The sequence below is a fragment of the Balaenoptera physalus genome (assembly GCF_965194825.1).
Source record: "Balaenoptera physalus genome assembly, chromosome: 7".
NCBI classification, from domain to species: Eukaryota; Metazoa; Chordata; class Mammalia; order Artiodactyla; family Balaenopteridae; genus Balaenoptera; species Balaenoptera physalus.
In genome coordinates, this window is record NC_138886.1 from 56,476,890 (window position 1) to 56,483,877 (window position 6,988).

Here is a 6,988-nt window from a genome sequence, read left to right on the forward strand (position 1 = left end):
TATTTGGAAGATAGAGTTGATAGGTTTGGCTATTGATTAGACTTGGGGTGGGGTGGATGAAGAGCAGTGAGGGAAAATACAAAGCCAAGGAAGCTGCCTAGTTTTCTTATTTGGGCAACTGAGTGGATAGTGCTGCCATTCACTGGAATGTGAAACAAGGAGCAGGAGCAGAGCAGCAGGGAGATATTTCCGTTTGAGGTCTGTGGGTCATCCAAGTCAGATGTGCAGAAGAGAGTTGGATATGTGAAAAGGAATTTAAGGGAGAGGTCTGGATTGAGATATAGATTTGAGAGTCATTGATTTATAAAAGGTAACTGTAGCTATGGACATGGATAAAATGGCCCTGGGAGAATACATAGAGTGAGAAGAAAAGATGGTCTGAGACTAAAGCCCACAATGGTCTATTCCTAAAGTTGACCTCTTGGGATTCTCTAGATAATTCTCTAATGATATATTTTTCTATGACTGTATCAAAACCCTTCTTAAAATTACTGAATAAAATAGAGATAGCAGATTATAATGGAGAGCCAAAATTTAGAGTCAGCCCCATCATTCCTACTCTCCTCTGGCCTCCACATTGACCTCCCTGCCCCTATACCTCTAAACTACGCCCTGGCTCCCTCCTCTCAGGGAGCTGGAGGATGATGGACCCAATCAAGCCATCTCTTCTGTTACCTTTCCATGAAATCACAAAATCTTGACCTCCCTGTATTTTGAGCCTCTCCAAAGAGCAAAAGAATAGCCAGAATTTAGAGTTCAAATCTTTGAGTTTTTCTTTATCTGAAAACAGGGATAATAATAGCACTTACCTCATAACATTCTGTATCAAATGATATAATGAGATAAATTAAAGCACTTATGACAGAGCTTGGAACGCTGTAGATACTCCATAAATGTGAACTCCCTTTCTCCGAACTCCATGTCCCTCAGAACTGATAGGAATCCAGAATGCTGATTAAAGCACATGGTTAATGGCAAAGTTGTTCCTCAATGAAAGCAGCTGTCTTCACAACTGCAGGTACTATATTTCTTGGAAGAATGTGTTCTGTACATTTACATCAGTTGTGTAAATGATTATTTCTTTTGGTTCACAAATTATTTCTCCTAATCAGCAAAGGGAACTACCTCTAAACCAAACCTGACTAAGCCCCTTTCTCAAGGAGAAGCCATCATGCCTCTGAGTAAAACTGCAGAGTAATTTCTTGAAACCTTTTAATTTTCTCTTTCCATTTTCTATTGGCAATCTGAACCAAGCAGAAGGCTAAATTCCTAAGTATCCAGAAATGTAGAGGTCACTGTGTGTACTTCATCCTGAAAGGTTGAAATTAAATCAATCTGACAATGATGGGGATTTCCTGATTTTTGTTCTGTTTATATTGAAATATGCTTTTGTTTTATCTAAAATACTGTTTCGAAACAAAGACCTGGCAAGATGCCTGAGCAGACTTTCTGCTGTCTCTTCCATCTCCTGTGTCCCTAAATGAGGGGCAGCGCAGACCCCACAGTTCTATGAAAAGTATGCAAGTTTTGGAGTTAGGCTGTCTTGGGCTCAAATATGAGCTTCACTACTAAGCAGATATGTGACTTTGGATCAGCCACTTAAGCTCTCTGAGCCTTAATTTTTCTATCTGTGTAATGAGAATTTCATTTGGGTTCCAGTGTCAATTAAATGAAATAATATGTATAAAGCCTCTGGTACACAGTAGGTACCCAATAAATGGCAGTCATGATAATATTTATTATGGAGGGTTAAACCAGACAGAAGAATGGAGTGGGTCCAGAAAACATTCCTTGAGAGGAAGAAAGGAAAGAAGGAGCAGATAGAGCGGGAAGAGAGAGTCATGACTTTATTCACTTCTCAGGGAAATTGGAAGGGACAATAAGGATGGGAGGTTCACTTGGGAAGCTGTCCTGGATGAAAAGGATATGCAGAAAGGTTCATCAGGTCAAAAAAGGGAGGTAAAAGTTCATTAAGACTTCTATTTGCATTCAAACAAAAATTCCGAAGGAAAAAATTCCGTTTAGAGATGGGGCTGCAATTCTCAGGGAGGTGAAATGGATACCATTATCCCAGAGGATTCTACAGTGGACTCAATATGGAGGGAGAACACTAGAGAAAATACCTGGGAATCAGAACTGCAAGGGTAGCTGGTGTTATTTGTCTCTATGTTTGTTTGGTTTATTTTCCACCCAAGAACCATTTCTATATCCTTGAGTGAGAGCTCCCTGTTTAACTTGGGAAAATTACCTTTCCCAATGAAGTTGCCATCCTTTCTAAGACTGACCAACTTAATTATCTTTCCTTGAACTTTGAATCTTCAGTAGAGACTTAAAAATGAAAAATGGATAGAGTGAATTCCTTTAAGCAGGATTGCCTTGAAGAGCCCCAACCCTCACCCTACCCCCATCGGTTTCTGTTTCCCAGATCTGTTTTTTTCTAAACTGGATTCTCCAGGTGGATTCAATTTTGTTAGTTACCCAATATCCTTCCAACGAATCCCTTTTCTGCTTAACTACATAAGAGATGGATATCTAGTTGCTCAGTTATGGCACTGAATCAAAACACAATTTACAAGAAAAGAGGCCTCTAAAACCAAGGGGATGATCACATCAATACTATGATATCACTCCTTGGGAAAGCTGATTTTTAGTTTCATTCCTACCCTTCAGCATTCTCTATACTGAAGGGTGCTGGAAATCTGCAAACTAGATTTTCTAGGTTTCCTTGCCAGGTAGTTTCCAGTGAGATTCCACCAAAGGCAGGTCCTAGAGACAGACTAGGCAAGAGAGAGAAGACATCTTTTTCATTTTCTGCATTTGGATCTATCAGTGGCAACAGGCAACCATAAGCTCCAGAAGTTCTGGCAATGAGTCCAGTAGCATCAGTGGAACTGTGGGCTTCCAAGTTCTTTCAGTCTCAGTAAGAGTGCAAATTCTCAGCTCCTAGAAGCTGAGCAGTTGTTTCAACAGTATCAGCAACCACAGAAGAGCCCTAACAGCATAGCCTCAGTAATAGAGCCCTTGTGAGCTCTAGGTACCATCATTTGCCCATTTTGGCCTCTTTGGATTTTATTCCCTCTATTTGAAATGCCTAGAGTAATTCTGCTTTTCTAACTTGGCACTGACTGATAACTGGGTAACTTAATATTAAACTTTTGGTGGGGATGTTAACATGCGAGTAGAATCATCAAGGTGTAGTGCAGTCAGACAGACCTGTGTTTAAATCTGGCTCTACTACCCAGTAGCAGTGTTATCTTGGGCAAGTAACTTAACTTAAAGATGTCTCAGTTTCCTTATCTGTAAAATGGAGGTGGCAGGATTCCTCATAGGGACATATGTAGATTAAATGATACAATGTATGTACCTGGCACTTAGCAGGCACTCAACAAATTTTAGTTTCCTGTCTATCCCTTTCTTAGCACTTGCCTGTGCATGGTTTGGGTACAGGAGCATAAATACATTCCAGGAACTTTTACTTCAGACAAGCTTATCTCACGAACCAAGATACAACAGAAATGGACTATAAGAGGAAGTCAGATATGGAGGGAAAACATTTCCTGTCAGTTGTTGACAGGAAATATTAAGCGGGATTTCCAAAAAGGATGCTTTCCAGAGAGAAATATGATGCAAAAAAAAGTTTAAACTCTTACTTCATAACAACCTAGTTCAAATCATAAATATAGGCCTGTACTCAGAAAAATAATGTTCTTATGTATTCATGGGAATTAGATATTCACCTGGCAGAGAAAAACTGGCTGCTACTCCTACTGTGGGTATTTTTGTAATGTCACTTGGAAAATGGAATGAATTATTTTTGACCTATCTGGGTAGAAATTCCACATTTCGTGTCATTTAGTATGAGTTGTCATGGATGTTAACAGAGAAAATATGCCTTTTCACATAAGGTCCCTTTAGCCCTTTGGAGCACTGGCTCTCTAGAGGGAAGTATTTGAAGTAAATCCAAAAAGATAAATAAAAATGACTAAAAGATCATTGCAGGGACCTCATGAAGAAATATTAAGGATTAAAGATGTCTAGGCTTGAATAGAATTATAGGATACTACTATTGGATGAGGAGATCCTCACTTTCAATCTTATTTTGGATGAGGAAACCTAAGGTCAGAGGAGAAGGGACCTGCTCCTAAGTCATATATTTGAAGGCAGAAATGTAACAAGGTTTCCTATATCTGGGAGGGAGGCCCCAAAATGTGCTCTCTTTTGCTTGTCTTCTGGAATGGCTTTGGCCAGGGTCTTTAGCTTCTAAGGGTGGGGCTGGAGGATAATCACAGTTATTCACCTTCTCAGGGCCTGCAGGCATTAGAATTCTTTTTAACCATCTATCAGAAAAGCTCAAAGAGTGTTCTTCCTATGTCTCCCTCTAAGAGTTTTATACTGTCCAGTCTTACATTTAGGCCTTTAATCCATTTTGACTTTATTTTTGTGTATGGTGATAGGGAGCGTTCTAATTTCATTCTTTTACATGTAGCTGTTCAGTTTTCCCAGCACCGTTTATTGAAGAGACTGTCTTTTCTCCATTGTATATCCTTGCTTCCTTTGTCATAGATTACTTGACCATAGGTGCATGGGTTTATCTCTGCGCTTTCTATCCTGTTCCACTGATCTATATTTCTGTTTTTGTGCTAGTACCATATTGTCTTGATTACTGTAGCTTTGTAGTATAGTCTGAAGTCAGGGAGTCTGATTCCTCCAGCTCCGTTTTTTTCCCTCAAGACTGCTTTGGCTATTCGGGGTCTTTTGTGTCTCCATACAAATTTTAAGATTTTTTGTTCTAGTTCTGTAAAAAATGCCATTGGTAATTTCGTAGGAATTGGATTTAATCTGTAGATTGCTTTGGGTAGTATAGTCATTTTCACAATATTGATTCTTCCAATCCAAGAACATGGCATATCTCTCCATCTGTTTTCTTTCATCAGTGTCTTATAGTTTTCTGAGTACAGGTCTCTTACCTCCTTAGGTAGGTTTATTCCTAGGTATTTAATTCTTTTTGTTGCAATGGTGAATGGGATTGTTTTCTTAATTTCTCTTTCTGATCGTTCATTGTTAGTGTATAGGAATGCAAGAGATTTCTGTGCATTAATTTTGCATCCTGCAACTTTACCACATTCATTGATTAGCTCTAGGAGTTTTCTGGTGGCATCTTTAGGATTTTCTATGTACAGTATCATGTCATTTGCAAACAGTGACAGTTTTACTTCTTCTTTTCCAATTTGTCTTTTTTGACCCACCTCCTAGAGTAATGGAAATAAAAACAAAAATAAACAAATGGGACATAATGAAACTTAAAAGCTTTTGCACAGCAAAGGAAACTATAAAGACAAAAAGACAACTGTCAGAATGGGAGAAAATATTTGCAAATGAATCAACAGACAAAGGATTAATCTCCAAAATATATACGGCTCATGCAGTTCAATATTAAAAAAACAAACAATCCAATCAAAAAATGGGCAGAAGACCTAAATAGACATTTCTCCAAAGAAGACATACAGATGTCCAAGAGGCACATGAAAAGCTGCTCAACATCACTAATTATTAGAGAAATGCAAATCAAAACTACAATAAGGTATCACCTCACACCGGTTAGAATGGGCATCATCAGAAAATCTACAAACAACAAATGCTGGAAAGGGTGTAGAGAAAAGGGAACACTCTTACACTGTTGGTGGGAATGTAAATTGATACAGTCACTATGGAGATTCCTTAAAAAACTAAAAATAGAATTACCATATGACCCAGCAATTCCACTGTTAGGCATATACCCAGAGAAAACCATAATTCAAAAAGACACATGCACCCTAGTGTTCAATGCAGCACTATTTACAATAGGTCATGGAAGCAAACTAAACGTCTATCAACAGACAAATGGATAAAGATGTTGTACATATATACAATGGAATATTACTCAGCCATAAAAAGGAATGAAATTGGGTTATTTGTACAGATGTGGATGGGCCTAGAGACTGTCATACAGAGTGAAGTAAGTCAGAGAAAAACAAATACCATATGCTAACGCACATATGTGGAATCTAGAAAAATGGTACAGATGAACTGGTTTGCAAGGCAGAAATAGAGACACAGATGTAGAGAACAAACATATGGACACCAAGGGGGGAAAGCGCCGGTGGGAGTGGGGGGGGTGGGGTGATGAATTGGGAGATTGGGATTGACATATATACACTAATATGTATAAAATAGATAACTATTAAGAATCTGCTGTATTAAAATAAATAAATAAATAAAATTTTTAAAAAAAAGAAGAAGAAAAGCTCAGCCTCTCTCTCAGGAGGAGCATCAGCTGGCCACTCCTTGCAGGGCCACTGTGCCTGGGTACATTGGCTCCAGGAGAAGGGCAGGCATCACAGAGTGCCATCTGGGCCAACTCTGCCCAGATCTTTGGCTTTGGGGAGCCCCAGTGGTGATCTTCTGTTTTTGGTTAGTAGGTCACAAAATAGACATACAAAAAATAGATGTTTCAGTCTAGTATTGAATAGACAGACACTTGCTTTCACATATATCCTTCAATATATATTCATTATAATCTTCACAACTTTTATAACTACAAATGATCAAAAAGGCCTCAATTTTGAAGAATGCACATAAAATGAAGAGCGACTGCTCCTCTCTGTTCTAGCAAGGAACAGAGATTGGCTTAGGAAGCATGTCCCTTGTTATCCAGTCTTATGTTCTTTCCAGTTTCTCTGAAATAACTAACAATAGCATTCAAAAGTATTAAAATATGGTGCCCTATATGTGTTTTATAAGACTTTGTTCACCCTTGAAAAGAGACTTGTAATTAGGTGGTCTAAATTTCCAGGAGGCACAACCAAAGGATTTAAAGTAAATATTTTAATATTACACTAATGGTTACTAAGGGTTATCATAGAATTACTACTTCTGGAGAGCTTGAAGAATGTTTGACAATTTGAGGGAAGAAAAGATAGACAGAGGGACTTCCCTGGTGATCCAGTGG